This window comes from Myotis yumanensis, unplaced genomic scaffold, assembly GCF_028538775.1.
Source record: "Myotis yumanensis isolate MYYU_CA2020_CCGP unplaced genomic scaffold, mMyoYum1.0.hap1 SCAF_2, whole genome shotgun sequence".
Lineage (NCBI taxonomy): Eukaryota > Metazoa > Chordata > Mammalia > Chiroptera > Vespertilionidae > Myotis > Myotis yumanensis.
In genome coordinates this window covers 91811366-91835059 of record NW_027223753.1, presented here as the reverse complement: position 1 = coordinate 91835059, position 23694 = coordinate 91811366, and the positions used below count along the sequence as shown (strand labels likewise).

The 23694-nt window shown below is 44.6% G+C and overlaps 1 protein-coding gene across 4 annotated transcripts in view; it reads left to right on the top strand.

Moving 5' to 3' along the window:
- CDYL (chromodomain Y like) overlaps positions 1-23694 on the top strand; it is a 223762-nt gene that overhangs the window by 180099 nt on the left and 19969 nt on the right. The window lies entirely within an intron of this gene.

Here is a 23694-nt window from a genome sequence, read left to right as displayed (position 1 = left end):
CGGTATCTGACCTATCTCCCCCGGTCGCAGATGGCAGGCCCGGATCCCACGCTGGAACAGGCAGCAGCTCGGGATCTCACTGAGGTCCCTGTGGATGTTCAGGCTCTGAAAGCGTAGGTTTTCTTTCTTGGTTTTGTTTTTATTTCTTGAAATTGAAATGTGTTAAAAAAAAATTTTTTTTTCTGCACCTTTTCTGGTCCCAGGGACCCCGCCATGCACCAGCTGTCCTTTCCCAGCTCAGTGCTCCTCTGAGCTTTTCACGGAGGGGCAACCTTTTAGGTTGCGGGGTGCGCTGAGAGAAGCCCAGCTTTCTGAAAGCGAGTGTTTGATTTGGGGATTTGTGGTCTGGCTGAGGAGCCCCCAGGGCCCACTCAGAACAGTGGGGGCAGTCACAGTGAGTGATCAAAGAAACCAGAGAAAAGTTAGGAGACAATAAACGGTTTGATTTCTAATTCCACACGCTGCAGGAGTCGAGGTGCGCCCTGGATTTTCCAGGGAGAGAGTGAGCAAGTGAGTGTCCACTGCCCCTCACATAGCCGGCCACTTGGAATGTGACTTTCGCCAGCAAGGGCATGGACGCAGCTGCCTGGGCCTTGTTCCCGCCTTTGCAGATGCGTGTGTGTGTGTGTGTGTGTGTGTGTGTGTGTGTGTGTGTGTGTGTGTAGGGGGGAGAGGCAATTAGGACCAGGAGGCGGGTGCGTGCTCTGGGGGTCACGAGGTCAGTGAGGCGTAGGTGCACTGGACACGCAGGGGCTGCCGCCCAACTGTTGGGGCCAGCAGGGAGCCGCAGTGGCCACCTGCCCCCAGGGTAGCTGGGAGCCGGCGCTGCTCCGCGGCACTCTGCTTTCCCCACCCCAGGAGGCGCTGTTTGTCAAACTTGGCCGCCTTGGCAGGAGGCGCCTGCCTGCATGTTCTCACCAGGAGAATTGTTCCCTTTGCAGTCCTTGGATCTGGGCTCAGGAATCTTAGCCTCACAGAATGATGGGGAGGGGGCGGGGCGGGTGGCATGTGTGTGCAAAGAAAAAGGGTCTGGGACCATCAGTGTCTGCGTTTTACCTGTGAATCCCGCCAGGCCTCCCACCTTCCAGGGCAGGAGAGAGGAGGCCACTGGCGCTCCCCATGCATTTGAGGCACGATGCCCAGTTACTTGCCTCTCAGTGCGAGCAGGACTCCGGCCTGGCTTGGGTTCAGTCACCACATGTCTCCAGAGGGCCCCTTGGCCACCGTCTTGGCGCAGAGAGCGAAGGCGCCTTCCCTGAGCCTGACAAACCCACCTGAACCTGGCCTCCCCACCTTTGTGCGAAACTTCACAGGTTGGGGTGGCCCTTGCTTGCCCGGCCCACGGGCAGCATAACCCCCGCAATGCAAGGCAAAGCCCAAGAGCACATGCGGCCCGCGTCACTGACCCGGGGCGGGCAGGGTTTGCCAGTGTGTGGCTGTTCCACCCTCTCCTGCAATTCACTGCACTTTCCAGGTGCCTCCTCCTGGGATTTCCCTCTTCTCAAGCTCTCCTGGCCCCTACGGCCTCCTTCCCTCCAGGGCCCGAGGTCCGTCCGGCTAAGGGTTTGGGGTTCTTCCTCTGACCTCCGCCTGTGCTTGGCGCCGACCCCGACCCCAGGCGGGAGCCAGGCTGGAGGCCGGTAGCCACGAGGTATGAGCATGACCCCCGGGCGAGGAGGATGTGGGGGCGGGCCATGCCTGCAGCTCTGCACTGGCCAGGAGAGCGCGAACTGCCGGCCTTAGGCGCATTGGCTCACACCGGTTCCGAGCACTCCGAGTGGCCTGGCCGCGCAGCCTGGGCCTGAAGCCACCATCCCTTGGAGGGCCCCCGACCTGTCCGCGCCCACGCGCACCCCTGGCCTGGGCTTCTCCTCTCCGGAAATGCACTTTATTACACTTTGGAAGGCTGGTAGGACGCTCACAGACTCCTCGGGCTCTGCTGCGAGCAGGAAGGGGCGCCCAGGAGTGGGCCCCCTGTCTCCGGTGGGCAGGCAAGGGCTCGGCCAAGGGGATGGACACCGCTTGCCTTCACCCCAGCCCCCGCCTGCCCCCGGGTCGCACACGGGAGTGGGCCCTGTGTCTCCGGTGGGTGGGCGAGGGCTCAGGCAAGGCGATCAGCGATTGCTTTGCCTGAGCCCCTGCCCCCAGGTCGCACATGGGGGCCTGGATGGCGGCTTGCGCTGTCCTACCCTGCCTGCAGTATGCAAATTAGCCGCCATCTTTGTTGGCAGTTAATTTGCATATCTCGCTGATTAGCCAATGGGAAGCATATCGGAGGTATGGTTAATTACCCTTTTTGTCTTTTATTAGATAGGACTAGAGGCCCGGTGCACAAAAATTTGTGCACTCAAGGGGGAGAGGGGGTCCCTCAGCCTGGCCTGTGCCCTCTCACAGTCTGGGACCCCTCAGAGGATGACCACCTGCTGGCTTAGGCCCGCTCCCCGGGGGGATTGGGCCTAAGATGGCAATCAGACATCCCTCTGGCAGCCCGGCAGCCCTCGGGGGATGTCCACTTGCCAGCAGGGAGCAGGCCTAAACTGCAGTCGGACATCCTTAGCGCTGCTGAGGAGGCAGGAGAGGCTCCCACCACCGCTGCTGTACTGGCAGCCATCAGCCTGGCTTGTGGCTGAGCAGAGCTCCCCATGTGAGAGCGCCCTGACCACCAGAGGGCAGCTCCTGCATTGAGCATCTGCCCCCTGGTGGTCAGTGTGTGTCATAGTGACCAGTCATTCCCAGTCTTTCTGCTGTTAGGGTCAGTTTGCATATTACCCTTTTACTATATAGGATAGAGGCGTGGTGCACGGTTGGGGGCCGGCTGGTTTGCCCTGAAGGGTGTCCCGGATCAGGGTGGGTATCCCGCTTGGGTGCCTGGCCAGCCTGGATGAGGGGATGATGGCTGTTTGCAGCTGGTCACACACCCTTCAGGGTGGGGGTCCCCACTGGAGTGTCTGGCCAGTCTGGGTGAGGGGCTGAGGGCCGTTTTCAGGCTGATGGGTGACTGAAGCTCCCAACCTCTCCTTTTTTTCTTTTTCTTTTTATTCTGGGATTTATTTACCTTCTATGGCTGTCATTGGAACTGAGAGCCGTCTTTAGCTCTGAGGCTCGGCTCCAGCTCTGAGACCTCGGCTGCTGAAAGCAGGTATCTGGGTTTGTTTGGCTTCTATAATTGAAACACTGTTGCAGCTCCAGCTCTGAGGCCCGGCTGGCTGAAAGCAGGTTTCTGGGGTTTGTTTAGCTTCTATAATTGCAACATTGTTTCTTAGAGTGCAGCTCAGAGGCCGGCAGCGGCAGGCAGGGAACCTTGGCTTCCTCCATCACTAGAGCAAGCAAGCCTCCTGTTCGCTTCAGCTGCCTAGCTGCCGGCCGCCATCTTGGTTGGCAGTTAATTTGCATATTGCCCTGATTAGCCAATGGGAAGTGTGTCGGAGGTACAGTTAATTACCATGTTTGTCTATTATTAGATAGGATGCTTAGAACAGTCCCTGAAAATTCATCATGGGTTAAATTTTGACCTTGTTCACATGGTCTGAAAACTAATTGAAAGGCCAACCACAGGATGACTAGAAGGGTGGGTGAGGAGATCTAGATGGCAGTTTCTGCTCCCCAGGCCTGCCTCTTCCCCCTTTTAGTAATTATGAACTTTCACCTTTAGCGGGGTAGTTCATTACAAACAGCTGAGCTCTGTGAGGATAGAGTCATATCTCAATTCCTCATAGCCTGTTTCTTTTTTAACATGAAATCATATTTTCATTTTTTTATGGTGCTTCATAAATCCAAGGAAGTTTGGTATTTCTTCATTCATTGGGCAAGCCCTCTGAATCAAGGTTCAATCACCTGCAGGGCCGGCACCACCTCTCCAACAGACTGGTCTCAGAGGCTGAGGAGCCAAGGAGTGCCCCCAGCCACCAGAGTACCTCTGCTTTGATCAGCTTTGTTTTTTATTCCCATTTTGTTTAGGGGGTGGGAGGTAGCTCTGCATATGGGGAAGTATTAGGAAAATCATTGATTTTATGTACTTGGGGATTCTCTTGAATTATAATCTGCCATGTTGTGTATTGTTCTTCCCTTTATCGTTTTTGTTTTTCATTCCTTCTGGTTTTCGGGTGGTTGAGTAGCTGTGTGTTTGGTCTCTTGTTTTTTTCAAAGACCTTCAGGGAAAGACTTCCCTTGAGTCTTAGAAATACCAAGTTATCTTCTTAAGTAATAGGTTTTTTTCATATTGGAATGTTTAAAAATGGAGGTTCTAGCCTTGCTCTGGCCTCTAGAAACCCCAGAAATAAGTGTCCTATGCTTTTAGCAGCTAATTACAGGACTAACTTTTTTCCTTTGGGTGCTGTCACCCCTAGCTCATCTTGTTGAAGATTAATTGTGCTTTCAGCAAGCTTTGCCTTTGTAGTTTTAATGGTCTCTGAGCTCTTCAGGTTCCAAAACATACACTGATATGGAGCTACATATCTAGGGAGCCATTATAATAGCATTTGAGAACATAGTTACAATTAATGTATGTGTTATTCTAGTTTAAACTATTTCTAATTTAAAGATGAGATGAAGGGTGGAAAGGAGAACTGCTTTAAAATGATAGCTTATATAAAGAAGTTAATAATATTGTCCTCTGTTTGAATACTCAAGACACTGATTGAAGTGGTAACACTTAAAAAATATTAAAAGTAAAGATGGCAGGTTTTCATTCTTGGCCTGTTGCTGTTGACATTGCAGATAGAAGTTTGAAGTAGATCTTACTGTGAATATTAGCAGATACCTTGAATCTATCCTTACTCTTGGTAATAATGTACTTTCAGAGGAGGTGTTTGAACTCTTGCCCTCTGTGAGGTATCTCTGTTCTTGGAGCAATAAATGCAGATTTTGACATTAATTTTATTTGGAGTAGATGTTTGGTTATACTCCTCATGTATCTAACCAAGACAGTATCTTCCTTTAATGTCTAGGATTTGAAATTAATGGGCATGCACTATTAAAATTAGCCTGTTCATATAATACACTTCACTTTTAAGGACCTCAGTTTCCTCAGTGTTCTTGATTCTAAAGTGTTGATGGCTCAGAGTTTTGTAATTGCATTATTGCCATAAGTGTTGAAGAACTGAATAAAGATGGATGTTTACATTCCCTTGGTCAACTGAGGACTTTGTCACTTTTCTAGATTTAAGAATCCAAATCCCTTTAGGGATGAATGCTCTCTGAGAAACTCAGCACAACTCACAGTGAAGATTAAAACTGACAGAGGGTTCTTCTACATATAACCTTGCTGTCAAGTACTGGCCTTTATACCATGAAACTTGAAAACATGGGCAAGGACACTTGGTCGTCTGTAGTTGTACCCTCAACTGATACAGATGTTTGCATACTTTACAGTGACTTTGCTAATTGGAGTGTGTTTATTCCAAAGAACAGATATCTCCAAGCTATTTTTATTCTCCTACTGCCAAACTCTCTGTCTTTTAAAGCAAGGCTAATGCTCAGAATCAGAAGCACAAGCTTAATTAGGCCTGGATCATACCCTCCGAGAAGCATATGAGCTTTATGTGTACGTTGAAATGCAAGATCGGCAAGGAGAAAGCTATTTCTGGCCATAAAAAGAGAAACAAATAATGTATTTTACTGGGGTTTTGTCTCTGGGCTAAGAGCCTCAGAATTGGCCATGATCTTTGTGGAATTTATCTTTCATTATTTTAACCCCTTTCCAACATTTGAAGGATTTTACATCTTTGCTTCCTCTGCTTCCCCATCATAGAGAAACCAAATAAATTTAGCAAGAAAATGAGAGTAATCACAGTCCATCCAGTCCATGATCTTCTCTGGGAATTTGATTATAACTAGTAATTAAGTGCATTCTAGCTAATTTACGAAAATACTAAATATAACTTCAAAAAACTAAACAACACGATATGTATCCCTTCTATGTCAACAGATACGGATATTTTATCTAATCTATAAAATTACCAATTACACTTCTGGGTACAAAGAATTGAAAGTAGGGACTCAGGTATTTATACACTCATGTTCATAGTTCATGGCAACATTATTCACAATAGCCATTATTCACGATTGATGGATGAATGGATAAACAAAATGTGTATATATGCAATGGAATATTATTCAGCTTTAGAAAAGAATGGCATTCTAACACATGCTTTAGCATGGATGAACCTTGAAGACATGCTAAGTGAAAAATTTACTCACAAAAGGGCAAATAGCATATAATTCAACTTATATAAGATATATAGAACACTCAAATTCATAGGCACAAAAAGTAGAATTATGGTTTCCATGAAAATAGAGAGTACTTGCAAGTGACCTCCTGACCTACTGGAGAGAGGCACATAGGGCTTTGGTGTTTGTGTCTGCACTAGACCTAAAGAGAGTCAGTGTGTCTTGTAGACAAACTAAATGAACTCTGGGGCAAGACCAGACCTGGAGCTACTAGACTAATTTTTCTGAAGGACAGTCAGTGGTGTCCTCTAGAGACAGGACACTGCTTTCAGGTCTCCTGGGTGCGGTACACCTGTCCGCAGTTGAGAGTGCTGCAGGAAAAGAGCCTTGCGTGGCAGAGCTGATGTGCTCCAGTAGCTCTACGGCTGAACAATATTCTATTGTATATATTCAGTACTAGGTATAAAAGCAAGAGTGGTTAAAGCGAAATGTCAAAGCAAGTTTATTAACATGTCAGTTTTTAAATTGTACATGTGGTTTGTTTTTTTAATAATCGCACTAACATGATACATCCCAGAAAAAATGGTGGCCATCTATCCTGTTGTAGATAAATGTAAGTTACAGCTCTAAGATGGATAGATACAAATATAGAAATTGGAGATGGATATGTTGGGGTTTTTTAATGTATTTTTATTGATTTTAGAGAAGAAAGCAGAGGGAGAGATAGAAACATCAATGATGAGAGAGAACCATTGATCAGCCGCCTCCTGCACGCCCCCAACTGGGGATTGAGCCCGCAACCTAGCCATGTGCCCTGGACTGGAATCAAACCCGGGACCCTTCAGTCCACAGGCCAACACTTTATCCACTGAGCCAAACCAGGTAGGGCGAGATGGATGTGTTTTAAACACAGTGAGGAAGCATTTACATATACACATAGGGTATTTCTTTTTTCTTTTTTTTTTAAATAAATCTTTATTGTTCAGATTATTACAGTTGTTCCTCTTTTTTCCCCCCATAGCTCCCCTCCACCCGGTTCCCACCCCACCCCCTACCCTTACCCCCCCCCTCCCATCCCCATCCATAGGTATACGATTTTTGTCCAGTCTCTTCCCGTACCCCCCACACCCCTTCCCCCCGAGAATTGTCAGTCCACTCCCTTTCTATGCCCCTGATTCTGTTCTATTCACCAGTTTATTCTGTTCATCAGATTTTTTATTCACTTGATTTTTCGATTTACTTGTTGATAGATATGTATTTGTTGTCACTTTGTTGTTCATAATTTTTATCTTTACCTTTTTCTTCTTCCTCTTCTTAAAGAAAATCTTTCAGCATTTCATACAATACTGGTTTGGCAGTAATGAACTCCTTTAGCTTTTTCTTATCTGTGAAGCTTTTTATCTGACCTTCAATTCTAAATGATAGCTTTGCTGGGTAGAGTAATCTTGGTTATAGGTTCTTGCTATTCATCACTTTGAATATTTCTTGCCACTCCCTTCTGGCCTGCATAGTTTCTGTTGAGAAATCAGCTGATAGTCGTATGGGTACTCCCTTGTAGGTAACTAATTGTTTTTCTCTTGCTGCTTTTAAGATTCTCTCTTTGTCTTTTGCCCTTGGCATTTTAATTATAATGTGCCCTGGTGTAGGCCTCTTTATGTTCCTCTTGTTTGGGACTCTCTCTGCTTCCTGGACTTGTAAGTCTATTTCTTTCACCAGGTAGGGGAAATTTTCTGTCATTATTTCTTCAAATAGGTTTTCAATATCTTGCTCTCTCTCTTCTTCTGGCACCCCCATAATGCGAATGTTGGTACACTTAAAGTTGTCCCAGAGGCTCCTTACACTCTCTACATATTTTTGGATTCTTTTTTTCTTTTTGCTCTTCTGATTGGATGATTTTGCTTCCTCATATTCCAAATCGTTGATTGATTCTCAGACTCCTCTGTTCTACTGTTGAATCCCTGTATATTATTCTTTATTTCAGTTAGTGTATGCTTAATTTTTTTTACTGGTCCTTTTTCATGTCTTTGACATTCTCACTAAGTAGCAGTATAATCTTATTGATGGTGACCAGCACTCACTGCTGGTTCCCAGATCCTGAGTTTTCACTGTCTCCTTTGATTTAACTAGCTAAACTTGTTTGAGAACAGCAATTATGTTGAATATCTTTGAGTATTTCAAGTTTTTCTATATTTCTAATAATCTTCTCTATCTAATTTAGCATCTCCCTATATTTTTTCCAGTGTTCTTCCTGTAAGTATTCCTTTTTTATTTTTCATTTCCTTATTTATCTGTTTTACTTATTTGGACTTTAATGACCCTCTGAGGTGGAAGAAATGTTATCACTAATCTAGTCTCGATTTGCTGACTTACACTTTTTCCGTTTGGGTTACCCTGAATATCCTGTTTCAAACAAGTATGTTGCATCAGTGAAAGATACCAGGCCTTTTTTACCCTAGAATAGTAATCTTCAACCTTCAGTATGCATCAGAATCATGGAAAAGGTGCTTGTGATCCACTCCCAGAATCCCCAGGTAGCTGGGAATGTGGCCCAAGAAGCATGTTTTACAAAGCTGCCCAATGATTCTCTTGGGCAGTCAGGTTGCAGACCCCTACTATAGATGGCACTTAGCCACACAACAGTGGACTTTATATCAAGCATTATATTATTGGGTATCTCTTGGTTCATAAGTCTTTGGATGAAGCTGGTCTTATATACCTTTTAGAAAATTATAAATATCTAAAGTTTATTTAAAGTTGCATGGTCTCATTAATTGCTACCTTTCTTTTTTATCTAAAAATAAAATGTTCTTTTTAAATCACATTGCTTTTAATGTTTTTTAGATTGATTTGCTGAAAAGTTAGTTATTGAACAGAATAATTTCAATTGAAGAAACCACAGTTTATGTTCTTTTTTGATTTTCAACATGCTTTCTAATTCTCTGTGCTCTCGAGTTTTTAAGTAATTCATTTCACAATTTTTTATTCATCTTCAGTATATTTCTAGCATTCAGGAGTTATTTAGTTGTTTCAAGGAATTATTTGTATACTTCATGGACTAAAGTAGCTCTTATGCAGCCTCTATTCTTTGGTGTTCTTTTTTTTCCTTAAAGAATGAGTAGGTTGCAGTGTTTATTCCCAAGTACTAATATTGTACCAGGAGCCCCTCGCCCAGCTTGGTATGGCTCTAGTTCATGGTCGGTAGCTAGGATGCAAATGGTCGTGCCTGGTTAGTTCTTAGGAGATAATGTCAGACTTTTCCTAGTTTTATAGGAAAAGTACTTGAATAAAAGATTTGAAGCTGTAAGCTCTTGTGGCCATAAGTTGGCCATGTGGGTGTGTGGTAGCAAAACTAAAGCTAGAGAAGCAGTGAGACTGATCAAGTGGTCAAGATGTAGAAAAGTTACTGTGAAAATCAGGCGAATTACAAGAACAGTGCAGAGGCAGAACTAAGGCAGGGGTTAATTGGACATAAGTCTGCCCTGCAGCGATAATGCTGCTAATGTGTCTGTCTCTTCCCCTCACTGTTGCTAAGTGAGAGGAAGATGTGACCCTTCCGGAGGCCTGTGACCAAGTGTCAGATACTGTGCTCAGAGAAGTCAGCTCTTTACAGCTCAATGTGATGAGTGTCTAGAGCAGCAGTCGCCAACTGGAGGTCCGAAGGGTTGGTGACCGCTGATTTAAGGAAACCATTGGAGCAGCAGTCACCAACCGGTGGTCCGTGAGGTCCAAAAGTTAGGCGACTGCTGGTCTAGAGGATACAACAGGAGAATACTGTGTCCAGGTTGGAGTTGCCAGGGAAGCCCCATCTGTGCCCAGAAGTAAAGCTCAGGCTTTCTGACAAGATGGGCACTACATGCACAGGTGCTCACAGTCTAAAGCTATTTTCAAACTTTTCAGTACAACTCATAGTAAGAGTTGCATTTTATCTGGTGGACCTGGGTATGCAGGGCTCTCTAGTTTCTCCTATTCTCTCTTAAGTAACTGTTGATTGGTATCCCCAAAATTGATTTTGTATCCCAAAGCTTGAAAGGCACTGTTGTGTGGAATAGGGAGAAATAAGATAGCACTCACCCACCCCTACACAAAGAGTTGAGGATCAGACTAGGTATAGAGTAGCTTTACTGAAATGACTAGAAGAAAAAGACCTTCTAATCTAGACTGAGCATGGACAGCAATTGCTATAGCTGCTGGAATAAGGTGCCTTGGAGCATAAACACATAATGCTTTTGGCTCCTTCCTGTTGGAGAATCTTCATTCAGTTTCGAGAAGCTTGGGGGTCTTTGCTTTGGAAGCCCACTGTTCCTGGTTCCTTACCTGTACAGTTTGGGGTAGGAACAGCAATGTCCAGGCATCTTTCAATGGGGTTTGAGTGGAGCCCCTGCCTGACATTAGGAAGTTCCTCCTGGAAGGATTTGGCTGATGAAAAACAAAGCTCTATCTGGATATGGGGCTTGATTGTAACATTTCCATGCTTATTCCACATTGAGCAGTTGCTGCTGTTTTGGTGTTTAGATGGTTTTATTTTTAGGGCCAGGTCTAAAATGTGGCTGTGAATAAATTCTTTCTTGAATCAGACAAGAGTATGACTTTCATTCTGAGCAATGGAAAGAAAACGTGCAGCCAGTTCTGCTATAATGCAGCATATGCATTCCTAAAAATCACACTATGCAAAGTCATGCACTAGAAAGACCACAGGACTTATGAGGGAAATGGGAAAGAGGCCCAGCATACAAAAACTTTGTCATTGGCATATTTAAAAATAAGATAGGACCCTAATAAAAATGGTAGCACAATGTGACATTTTAAATGGCTAAGAAAAACAAATAACTACAATATATGTGGCACTTTATCTCGAAGAAGTCCTGCAGTTTGCTGGAGGAAGTGGGTATTGGAAGGGCTCAACTCCTGGGTTATTGTGAATTGTGCTGCCGTGGGATCTGAAATCACAGGGAAAGCTGTGCACCTGATTAGGACAGGGTAGCTGCTGCAGGTGTGGGTTTTGCGTATTCCTGCCCAGCTAGATTCACCTGAAGGTAGTTATCACCAACTTTCTCCAGACAAAATCAGGCATAAGCACAGGTGAAATTTGCAGTGTGCTCAAATTGTTCCTAATATATCCATCCTGTTGAAGCAAAACATTGTAGCAGCACTGACAATATATTATCTTTTGAAAACAGCTAAGAATCTATCTACACTAATAAAAGAGAAACATGGTAATTGGCGTACGACCGCTACCCTTCCCATTGGCTAATCAGCGTATCCTTATGCAAATTAACTGTCAGCCAAGATGGCGGCCGGCAGCCATGCACTGAAGCGAGCAGGGAGGCTTGCTTGCTCCAGTGACGGCAAACTCCAACGTTCCCCGCCTCACTTGCCGGCCTCTCAACTGCAACTCTAAGCAACTATTACTATGTTGCAAATAAGAAGCTAAACAAAAGCGGCTTTCAGTCAGCCCCGTACCGCAACATTGTATCCATGTTTTCAGCAGTGAGGCCTCAGAGCTAAAGCTGGCCCAGAATAAAAAGAAAAAAAAGAAAACAAGGAGCAGTTGGGAGCTTTTAGTCAACTGCCAGCGGGAAAACAGCCCTCAGCCCCTCAGCCAGCCTGGCCAGGCACCCCAGTGGGGACCCCCACCCTGATCCAGGACACCCTTCAGGGCAAACCAGCCAGCCCCCACCCATGCACCAGGCCTCTATTCTATATAGTAAAAGGGTAATATGCTTCCCGGCACCGGGATCGGCGGAGCAGTGAGGCTCCCGGCACCGGGATCAGCATGACAGGGGGCAGCGCCCAAACCCCCTGATCAGCCCTGCTCTGTGCCTGATAGGGGGGAGCTCCCCAATCCCCCGATTGCCCTGCGGCTCTGTGTGTGACAGGGTGCAGCGCCCCAACCCCCTGATTGGCCCTGCTCTGTGTGTGACAGGGTGAGGCGCCCCAACCCCCCGCCCCCACGGGCCCTGCTCTGTGTGTGACAGGGTAGAGCCATAACCTCTCCATTGGCCCTGCCCTGAGTGTGACAGTGGCGGTGCCCCAACCCCCTGATCGGCCCTGCTCTGTGGGTAATAGAGGGTGGCGCCCAACCCCCCTCCACGGGCCTTGCTCTGTGTGTGACAGGGTAGAGCCATAACCTCCCCATTGGCCCTGCCCTGAGTGTGACAGGGTGCAGCACCCCAACCCCTTGATCTTCCCTGCTCTGTGTGTGACAGGGGGCAGTGCCCCAGCTCCCCTATCGGCCCTACTCTGTGAGTGACAGGGGGGAGCTCCTCAATCCCCTGATGGGCCGTGCTCTGTGAGTGACAGGGGGCAGCGCCCCAACCCCCCTGATGGACCCTGCCCTGTTAGTGACAGGGGGCAGCGCCCCCAACCCCCTGATCGGCCCTGCTCTGTGAGTGACAGGGAGCAGCGCCCCAACCCCCTGATTGGCCCTGCTCTGTGATAGGGGGCAGCGCCCCAACCCCCTGATTGGCCCTGCTCTGTCCGTGACGGGGTGGTGCCGCAACCTCCCCATCGACCCTGCCTTGAGTGTAACAGGGGGCGGTGCCCCAACCCCCCAATCAGTCTACCCTGAAAGTGACTGAGGGTGGCATTGCAACCTCCCGATCCGCCCTGCTCTGTGCATGACGGGGCGGTGCCCCAACTCCCCAATCGGCCCTGCTCTGAGCCTGACCAGGGGCTGCACTTAGGGATTGGGCCTGCCCTCTGCCACCCAGGAGCAGGCCTAAGCCAGCAGGTCGTTATCTCCCAGGGGTCCCAGACTGTGAGAGCGCACAGGCTGGGGTGGGGGACCCCCCACCCCCCCCAACCCCCCGCCTGAGTGCACAAATTTTTGTGCACCGGGCCTCTAGTATATATATAAAAGCTTAAGCGACCATTACAACAGAACGACCGGTCACTATGACACACACTGACCACCAGGGGGCAGATGCTCAACGCAGGAGCTGCCCCCTGGTGGTCAGTGCACTCCCACAGTGGGAGCACCGCTCAGCCAAAAGCCAGGCTCACGGCTAGTGAGCACAGCAGCAGTGGCAGGAGCCTCTCCCACCTCCGTGGCAGCACTAAGGAAAAGTGAGCCGAGTGGTAAGGAGCAAACAGGCATGAGAACAGGCAGGCGAGCGGTGAGGAGTGAGTGGTCCCGGATTGTGAGGGTGCAGGCCGGCTGAGGGGACCACACACCCACCCCCCCGCTTCCCCCATGCAGGAATTTCATGCACTGGGTCTCTAGTGAGTATATATAACCTTAAACCCAGTGATCCTTATGGACAGGAAAGTGTAATTGAAGGAGTTGGAGCAAAGATACTTTTATAATTATTTATAAAGGATTTATTTAACATGTGGGAAAATGGGATGCTGATGTTTAAAGCCTGCCTTTCATATTCATTTGAAAAGTTCTAATGAATTCAGTTTGCAGATTACATAGTCTGAATAAAATGGTGGGCTTTGTATAGTTAAATGGGATTCAGTTCAATGAGTATGGATAACAGTATTTTGAAATGTCAAACTCTATAAAGAGTTAATAATTCTGTATAAACTACAGTGCTTACTCTCTAACTTAAGCTAAAGAAAGCAATGGCCATGAATATCCAAGATAGTTAAAAACCAGTTTTGAATTTTTTTTTTCAGGTTGAGACCCATTCTGCCTTGACAGTTTATTAAATTTACCAGATTTTTGTTGTTGTTGTTGTTTATCCTCACCCCAGGAGATTTTTTCCATTAATTTTTAGAAAGAATGGAAGGGAGCAAGGAAGGGGAGGGGGTGGTGGGAGAGAGAGAGACATTGATGTGAGAGGGACACATCAGTTGGTTGCCTCCAAGACCGGGAATCTAACCTGTGACCCTTCTGTATGCAGACCGACAGTCTAACCCAGTGATGGCGAAACTATGACACGCGTATCAGAGGTGACACGCGAACTCATTTTTTTGGTTGATTTTTCTTTGTTAAATGGCATTTAAATATATAAAATAAATATCAAAAATATGTCTTTGCTTTACTATGGTTGCAAATATTAAAAAATTTCTATATGTGACACGACACCAGAGTTAAGTTAGGGTTTTTCAAAATGCTGACACGCCGAGCTCAAAAGGTTTACCATCACTTGTCTAACCACTGAACCCACCGGTGAGGGCTCATTACCACTTATCAAATGAATGGTCCATACTGACTTGTGTTGATTTGTAATGCATATATTATCATCATAGGAGCTATGTTTGTTTGTTTTGTTTTGTTAATTCTCACCCAAGGATATTTTTCCATTAAATTTTAAACAGAGTGAAGGGAGTGGGGGGAGAGAGAGAGAGAGAACATCTATGCGAGAGAGATACATCAATTGGTTGCCTCCTCTGTGGTACATCTACACAATGGAATACTACGCTGCTGTAAAAAAGAAGGAATCCTTACCATTTGCAACAACATGGATGGAACTGGAGAGCATTATGCTAAGTGAAATAAGCCAGTCAATGAAAGAAAAATACCACATGATCTCACTCATTTATGGATAATAAAGACCATTATAAACTGATGAACAAAAATAGATACAGAGGCAGAGCAGCATCGAACAGACTATCAAACTACAGCGGGAAGGCTGGGGAGGGTTGGGGGGCAGGAGGGGGGGTAAGAGATCAACCGAAGGACTTGTATGCATGCATATAAGCATAACCAATGGACATAAGACACTGGGGGATAGGGGAAGCTGGGGGAATGTCAAGAAGGGGAAAAAAAGGAGACATATATAATACTCTTTGTAATACTTTAAGCAATAAAACAAAAACAAAAAAAACAAAAAAAAAATTGGTTGCCTCCTGCATGTGTCCTGCCCAGGGCCAGGATTGAGCCGGCAATTGAGGTACCTGCTCTTGACGGAATCAAACCCAAGACCCTTCAGTCTGGGGTGGTGGGGGAGGGGGAGAGCGGGGGTCTGACTCCCGATCCACTGACTCAAAGCAGGTAGGGCAGGAGCTATGTTTTTAGGCCCAAGTCTAGTTTGTCATTTTCCCTGTACTAGAACCATGTCCTTAATGTAGCTATCCAAATAATAAGGAGCTAATATGCTAATTAGACAGGACGGCAGGATGACCTTCCAGAACAACCAATGGTCAGGGGGCAGGGCCACAAGGCAGCCAGGGCTGCTGTGAGGGCAGAGCCCCTTGCACAAATTTCATGCATTGGGCCTCTAGTATAATATATAGCTAGTAAGGTATATTTCACTCATTATTCTTTTCAAACAAGTCTTAGCTTGTCTTCCAACCAAATCTTTACTGAGATTGTGATTGGAAGTGTGTTAGAATTAAAATGGAGAAAGGTTGCTTCACAGTATTTGGTGTTAATAAAATAGGATTGTGGTCCCACAAGTAAGTAATACAAGTAAGAATGGTGTGTTGATTTGTTTTATGTCATCTATGTCAAGTTCTGACATCAGAATACAAATGAATTTGGTAGATTTTCTTCTTTCCTTGGCGCCGAAACTTACTTTATAGTTAGCTGTTCCTTACCTTGCCTAGTCCGAAAGTGGTTTTCAGAGATAATTCTTTCATAACTATACTTTTATCTTTCCTTGGTAATTTTTTCGTTTTCTTTCTGCTGTCAGAGATCAGTCTTAAGAATTCATGTTTTTCCAAAAAGTTGTCCATTTCTTGAAGATATTCTCATGTGTTTGCATAGTGTATACAAAGTGGGTTTTACTCATTTAACTTTATATGCAATCTGTGCAGGTTCATTTTTACCCATATATTTACCAATTCTGGTGCTCTTTATTCCTTTGTATATTTCCAGACTTCTGTCCAATATCATTTTGCCTGAAGAACTTTACCATTTCTTATAGTAGAGATCTACTGGCTACAAATTCTCTCAGCTTTTTTCTGGAAAAGTTTTCACTTCTGCTTTGTTTTTGAAGGATATTAATGCTACATATATACCATATGTCCAAGTTGGCTTCTCTTCTTTCATGCACATTAAAAATGCTTTTTCATGTTGGATTTTTCTGCCCTAGTCAGTTTGGCTCAGTGGATAGAGCATTGGCCTGTGGACTGAAGGGGCCTAGGTTTGATTCCAGTCAAGGGTACATGCCTGGGTTGTGGGCTTGATCCCTATTAGGGGACGTGCAGGAGGCAGCCAGTCAATGATTCTCTGTCATCATTGATATTTCTATATCTCCCTTCCTCTCTGAAATCAATAAAAATATATTAAAAAATAAAAATGCCTTCTTTTTCTTCTGTTTTTACACTTTTGAAGAAAAAAAAATAAGCAGTTCTGATGGTGTATCTGTTATGTCTTTTTCTCTCCCTGCTTTGAAGATTTTCTGTTTATCACTATCTTTCAGTAGGTAATTATGTGCCATAGTTTGGTTTTTCTTTGTGTTTATCCCAACTGGTATTTGTTAAGCTCCTTGGGTTATAGGCTTCTGGTTATCAACAAATTATTGAAAACTTTCACCATTATTTTCTACAGATATTTTTTACACACCTTTTTTCGGACTCAAATTGCACATATGCTCCACTACATGATGTTATCCCACAGCACACTTGGGCTTTATTCATTGTATTTTCTGTCTTCACTTTTTGCTTCATTTTGGGTAGAGTCTATAGATATACCTTTAAGTTATCTGATCTTTTCTCTTGTGGTATTCAACCTGTTAAACACATCTAATGAAATTTTTATTTCTATTCTTCCATTTCCTCATGTTCGTGTTGTCCTTTAAATCCTTGAGCACATTGAGGTTATTTATAAGTTGTGGAAATGTCCTTTTTTCACAATCCCTTCATCTCTCATTTTTAGCTTTCTTTCCATTAACTGTTTAATCTTGATTATGGGTCCTATTTTCCTATTTCTTTGCATGTTTAGCAAGTTTTGATTGGTAAATGTTGTGACTTTTACATGTTGGATTTTATTGTATGCTTTTAACAGTGTTAGTTAGGTTTGTTTTGGCAGCCAGTTGTTGCTTACATATTGGTTTGATCCTTTGAAGGCTTATTTTTAAGCTTTGTTAGTGCCGTTCTAGAGTAGCCTCTATAACAGCGGTTCTCAACCTGTGGGTCACGACCCCTTTGGGGGTCGAACGACCCTTTCACAGGGATCGCTAAGACCATTGGAAAACACATCTATAATTACATATTGTTTTTGTGATTAATCACTATGCTTTAATTATGTTCAATTTGTAACAATGAAATTGGGGGTCACCACAACATGAGGAACTATATTAAAGGGTCGCGGCATTAGGAAGGTTGAGAACCACTGCTCTATAATATAGCTAGTACTTGTTCTGGGCTTTCTACCCAATGCCCTGCGTATTCGGTGAAGTCTTTCCATTCTGTCTGGTGAGGGCTTCCAGGCTTTGTGAATTCTGGCAGTTATTCAATTTACAGGTAATGGTTCTCTCCCAAGCCTTGTGGATTTCACCCTATGCATGCTCAGATTGGTGTTCAACTCAAGTGGATCCCTAGGCAGTTCTGGAGCTTTCTGTGTAGCTCCCTCCTTTTCAATACACTATCTCACAAAATATAGCCTCTTGGGCCTCCTCACAGCCAGTCTGTGTTCTCAGTTCAGCGTTTTTGCAGGCAGTATCTGAGTTCCCCTCCCTGCACTTGCAGCGTGGAAATGGCCTCCAGCCAGAAAATCAGAGGATTGCTGGGCCCACCTTGTTTGTTCCCTTCACTGTAAGAGCATGATCCTGCACTGCCTGTTGTCCGTGTCTGAAGTGGTTATTCCATAGCTGTTGTTCAGTTTTCTAGTTTCACTGGCAAGTGAGGAGATCCAGATACTGTTTCCCTCTTGTGGTTGAAAGCAGAAGGCACATTTCATTTTTACAGAGACAGGCTTTTAAAGCAGCAAATTTTAATAAGTTAACAATACACTTGAAGGTACTTTTTTTGCTGTCAAGCATGTTAGGAGAGACACTAAAATGGTGTGTTTTTTCTAGTTGCATTTTATGCCAGTAAACCCTAGAAAATCATTTAGTAGTCTCTGAATTCATATCCTTAAGGAACTATCAGTTCACTGAGACAGGCTTCTGTGTTTTCATTGGATCTGTTTGTCTGGTGAGTCACAATAAATTCTCACACAGTTTAAATTGTGGAGGATTTATTTCCCTGAATCTCAGTGTTTACCTTTGAATTAGTCATTAGCAGTTGATTCTGCTCTATAGTGGAGTACTCACTGTCCTCAGATTGGCACAAAGTAATCAGCTGTGTGATGTTCGGCAGGCCACTTACCTTCTGATCTCTAAGTGGAGGAAGCTGGACTAAAAGGACTTTACGGTCCCTTTTATTCACTTATTTAGTAAATATTATTATGTGTTCTAAGCACTAGAGATACATTAGTGAATGAGACAGACAGGGATCCTGCTCTCATGGAACTGTATGGAATATGACAATATATCCTATATAATAAAAGCCTAATATGCTAAGTGTCCGACCATTCATTCGACCGTTCGACCAGTCGCCATTATGCACACTGATGCCCCTGGGGGGCAGGCGTTCTGTCTAGTAGGTTAGCTTGCTACTGAGGTCCCGCTGATTGGGACTGGGCGAGATGGGCTGGACACACCCTGGAGCCCTCCCGCCGTCCCTCCCCAGCCCTGATCGTGCACCGGTGGGGTCCCTTGACCTGGCCTGTGCCCTCTCACAATCCAGGACCCCTCAGGGGATGTCCGCAGGCCAGGCCGAGGGACCCCACCAGTGCACAATTCCATGCACCGGGCCTCTAGTACTATAAATAAAAACCAAATGAGAAAGAAATAATTGGTGAGGAGTGCTACAAAAAACAAAGAGGGGCAATTGGAAAATGGTGATGGGAAGGGGCCCACATTAGATGGGGTGGTTCGAGAGGGCTTCTCTGAGGAGGTGGCATTTGACCTGCCATCTAGATAAGCAGAAGAAACCAGCCATTTGATACTCCAGGCAAGAGTCAGGACCTAGCTCAGTGCTGGCAGTCTGATTCTGAGACAGTCCAGCTGTAAACACTTCTCTCCCTAAATTAGGCCACAGAGATGTTATATCGCCCCATAGGTGGACAACAGAGGATCTCGGGAGTCATATTGGGGTGGGTGAAATCAGCTGGGACTGTAATGGCAACCTTGAGCCAGTACAGTTTTAACAGGGAGATGGAGGCCAGGTTCAACAGTCCTGGTCAGCATGAGCCAACATGAATCCATTTCTAAATTTGCAGAACCATGGATAGCTCCATAGGACCCATTGCCTAAAAAAAAAAAAAGTTGGGCTTTTTCTGATTCATATATAAAGGCGACATGCACTTTGTATCCTAGAAATCCTGCTTTGTGGAAGGAAGCCACCAGGAAAACTTCTTGGAGAGTTAAGGAATGTGTGGCTTTTTTAAATAGGAAAAGAAATGACACTGAGAAACACGAACAGTGTGGGATTTTGTCCTAGTAAAAGCCTGCTGCCTAGGCTAACACTGTCTCCTCTGTTGCTGAGAGCATTCTAATGTGCATTGGTATAGCACCAACTAAAAACCAGTTTGGGGTTAGTAACTTTTAAAGACCCAAACAGCTCTCACTTGTTATTATCACCCTGGCATGTGTAGTCTGCAAGAATCCCTCTTCCCAAGAAGGCCGGAGCCTCTAGCCTGTCTCCACTCATCACACCTCTGTCACCTCACCCTTTACCCCCAAGTCATGTGGCCTTCCAGCTTGCATCTGCACAGGATTATTTCTGATGTGATCTCTTTTCAGTCAGGGAAATCATTATTGTCAGCCATTACCTAAAGATCAGTTGTCCACTCACCTGCAGTTGTATTTCTCTGTTCCTTAAAGCAGCATTTAAAAAATATATATGTTTTTATTGATTTTTAAAGAGGAAGGGAGAAGGTAGATAGAAATATCAATGATGAAAGATAATCATTGATCAGCTACCTTCTACACACTCCACACTGGGGATCAAGCCCACAACCCAGGCATATGCCTTGATCGGGAATCAAACCATGACCTCCTGATTCATAGGTCAATACTCAACCACTGAGCCATGTCAGCTGGGCTTGAAGCATCATTTTAGCAAATTCCTGATTTGAACATTACGTTTTTTCTTTAACAACTTTTATCTGTCTTTCTTGAATCCTATAGTCTGGCTTTTACCCTTAGTACTCTAGTGAAACAACTTGCCCGAGTTTTTTAATGACTTCTAATCTCTCCTTTTCCCCTCCCTCCAATTACTTCTTCTCCATTCTCCTTTACCTCTCTGTGTATGCCACTACTGACACATCCTGTTGCCATGGCATTCTCTCTTTCCTTTTGGGAAGCCTGCTGTTGCCTTCTGGCTTCTCTGTTGCCTCCTGGTCCTGCACATGGCTCTCCCCAGCAGGCTCATTCCTCACTCTTCCCTTTGGTGTTCCTACTCTCAATTCAGCCATCATTTATGGGCACCAATTCCCAAGTACTTATCTCCAGCCTTGACTTCTGCTCCCTCTTTTGTGCTCAGTAGCAACTTCACCTGAATAAAATCTAATTTATCTTCCTCTCATCCTTCCTCAGCTACATCAGATTCTCCTATTAGTATCCCTGTCTCCTGGGCACTAGGTTCTGTAGTTCATAATCATCCATGATCCATTTCTCTGTTCTCAAGAAGTTGTCTGGTCATGTCAACTCCAGCTTCGAATTGGAGTGGGTTGAGGAATGATGGACAGAGGTGAAAGTGGAGACAGCAAATATAGACCAAGTTAAGCTGTAATGGACATGTGAGTAGAAGGTAGTTCTGAGAAGAGCAGATTAGAGAGGATATCTAGAGTAGAAAAGATTGGAGGACATTTTTGAACACAGATGGGGGAATGATCTGATACCGGAGAGGTGGAAGGTTAACAGAAAGAGAAAGGGTCCTCAGAAGGATTCAGCTTGTCTTACTGGTAACAGCTTATTAAATGCTCTTTCAGTTAGATATACTTTAGGTTACAAATCCTTTAGAAAAGTATCCTATAGATTTGCCAGCATTGGAATGACATAAGCCAAGGTTATGTGTCACAGTATTGTTTGAAATATCAAAAAATTGTTGGATATTAGTGTATGTTGCACTGTGGGTTAGTAAAATGAATTATAGTACATTTATTCAGTGGACTGCTGTGCAGCTTTAGAAAAGAATAAGAAAACTGGCCTAATAAACAACAATTTCTAAGATAAAGCAAATGAATAAAAACAAGATATGACAAAACACTATGTCTGGTATACTACCATTTGTATTTTTTAAAGGAGGGTTGAAGTAGAAATATTTATATTCTTACTTGCTTGCATATACTGTAAACCAAAATTCCCCAAGAGGTGCAGGAAAGGGGAGACTTTTTTTATTTATTTTATTTTATTTTTCAGGAGAAACAGTTTGCAAACTGGGGAAATACAGCATCCAGTGCAAACTGAAAGTGCACTCCATTGAGACAGAGGGGAGGCTGCCCTTTTTTTCTATCCTCACTGGAGGATATTTTTCCTGCTGATTTCTAGAGAGAGTGGAAGGGAGCTAGGAGAGGGAAAGAAAGAAACATCGACATGAGAGAGACACATTGATTGGTTGCTCCTGCATGCACCTCTATTTGGGCTGGGAAACCTGCAGCTGAGGTGCGTGCCCTTGACCAGTAATCAAACCCAAGACCCATCTGTGGGCCAAGGCTCTAACCACTGACCAAATCTGGCTAGGATGAGGCTACCTTTTATCAAGAAAGTTTCCAACCAGGTTCCCAGTTAGTCCAAATGGTGCAATTCTGACTGGTTGTTATAAAAGTAAATGAGGATACAATTGTCCACTTCTGATTGAACGGAACAGGTTTCAGTCCATTGATAGAAAGACGAAACTAGGGCTTCCCTGCAGTGGGTGACTCAGACAGCCTACACAAGCAGGGCACAGTGTGGGAAGCCAAGAGTTCAGTCTAAGGATTTTCCCAATATACAGAGTATTGGAGGAGCCCCTGTCAGCAAATGGTTGCTAGACTCATTCTTTATAAAATTTGGACCTTCAGTTGATCATTGGAAGTTTATTTTGAACTTGTCCTTCTGCTCTGTCCTCCCTTAGAGATTAAGAGAAACAAAGAATACATTCCTCTTGACAGACCTCCTATTCAGTGTGTCGTGTATAAAAAGCATTGTGTGGTTAATAAAGCTGCTGCAGTTCCTCGATTGAACTGCAGTCCTCCCGATCCCGCTCTCCTGTCTTTCTTTCTTTTCTCAATTCCCACCTGCCTACCTCAGCCCGGTTCAACCTCTCAGGCTGGCCCTGACAAACATATACATTTCTTCTTGGGATTCACATCAAATCTGTTTTTCCTCAGGGTCCACAGATATTTCAAGGATACGTGGAAACCAGACAGTGGCTAACTGGAGGGTTGAGGGTCCTGGGTAGATGGCACCTTAGAGGACGGGGAGATGATGGGAGGCCTTTCACCATATGTCTTTTTTACATTTTTAGACTCTTGAACTATTTACATGTATTTTAATCTCTTCCAATTTTTAAACAAACTGAATTGATTAAAAAAGTTTTCCAAACTACTTGTGCCAGTTGAATGAAAATCAGGTGGTTTTACATCGGAAATGATTTGACTTCTCTAAATGTCCTGTTGTGAGTCTTCTTTGGTGGCCTTGGCCTATTCTTTCACTTTGGAGGAAATGCTTCCAACTCATACTTTATCATTTTCTGCTCCTTAGAGAACTTAACTTCTCCATTGCTAATTTTATTAAGCAGTTTTCTTACATTTCTTTCCCTTTCTTCTACCCAAAGGCTCTGTGTACTCATTACCAGGTTAGATAATATGTAGACAGGTCATATAAATAGGAGGATAGTTATTTACCTAATACTTGAATTCTTACCCTGACATTTCTTGGTAACCCTAGGAAAGTATTAAATAAAACTCTTGACTTTATCATAATAAATATTAAATTCAGGAGACCATATCTTTAAGACGGATTGAAAAACAGCAGCCAGGTTTGACATTGAGGAGCTGACACAGGCAGGAACTTTTGGTGGCAGGAAAGAGAGCTGTCTTTACTGATAGAACATGTAGTAGAGCTAGGACCCCTGGACAGACATCATCCCAGGACATCCAAAGGAACTCCTGAGTATCTTGAGTACCCCACTAGGGCTGGTGGTCTGCAGTGGCAGCCATGGCACCAATTGGTAGAGCAGCCCTGCAGAAATGGATGGTTGCACCTTAACCGGTTTGTCTCAGTGACTAGAGCGTCAGCCCATGGACCGAAGGGTCCTGGGTTCAGTTCTGGTCAAGGGCATGTACCTTGTTTGCGAACTCAATCCCCAGTAGGAGACGTGCAGGAGGCAGCTGATCTATGTTTCTCTCTCAAAGATGTTTCTATCTCTCTATCCTTCTCCCTTCCTCTCTCTAAAAAAATCAATAAAAATATTTTTTAAAAAAATAAGTTGGTGGTTGCATCGTGTGTCTGCACAAGCTGATAGATTATCTTGGTTCTAATAAGATATTTTCTTGAATCAATTTCCTTTTTCCTTTCAACTTCTCAAGCCTGGAATAGGTATTATCCATGAGACCCATTCTCTTTTAATACCATTCTTCAGAAGTCTCAAATTTTGTTGCTTCTT